Genomic DNA, 576 nt, shown 5'->3' on the forward strand with positions numbered 1-576 from the left:
CCCCTTTCTTTCTCGGGCGTCCTTGCATTTGCTCGTGACTGTTTTGCCCAAGGTGCACTATAATTCGGCCAGGGTCAGATGACATGCGATCCTCTACCATGGACTTGCAATGAAAATATTTGATTCAGTTTGAGAGAGAAGAAAAAACTAAACTGTGCTGACAAAAATTATTATTGCAGTGATCTCTCAGGGTATACAAAAATATATCCTTAAAAGAAATGACATTGACTTAATTTTAATATGAGATATCAGACCCAAAAAATCTGAAATTAAGAAATTATTAGAAAGAGAATTGACTGGGTGGTGCACTTTGTGGTCTTTGCCAGCTTTTATGTAGATTTGTACTCTTGTCACAGGAATCTGATATTGTGGCTTAAGGTGCACCAGTGAGCATTTTTCTGCTGGCAGTTTACAGTATGATACCCTGATTCATATACGATTGTGAAGATAGAAATCAGGTGCTCAGCAGAGAGTAAATCAGCACAGTGCACGGCTTGGTTGCCTCTGTTCTGTCTGCTGACAAGTGGCAGATGACTGTTTAATGCTACACAATTACACATGCATCATGCAGTAACA

General features: G+C 39.4%; 1 protein-coding gene across 1 annotated transcript in view; it reads left to right on the forward strand.

The window, feature by feature from the left end:
- LOC119585967 (kinesin-like protein unc-104) overlaps positions 1–576 on the forward strand; it is a gene marked incomplete in the record, with an annotated part of 145,723 nt that overhangs the window by 111,962 nt on the left and 33,185 nt on the right.

This window comes from Penaeus monodon, chromosome 20 (genome assembly GCF_015228065.2).
Source record: "Penaeus monodon isolate SGIC_2016 chromosome 20, NSTDA_Pmon_1, whole genome shotgun sequence".
In the NCBI taxonomy this organism is placed as follows: domain Eukaryota; kingdom Metazoa; phylum Arthropoda; class Malacostraca; order Decapoda; family Penaeidae; genus Penaeus; species Penaeus monodon.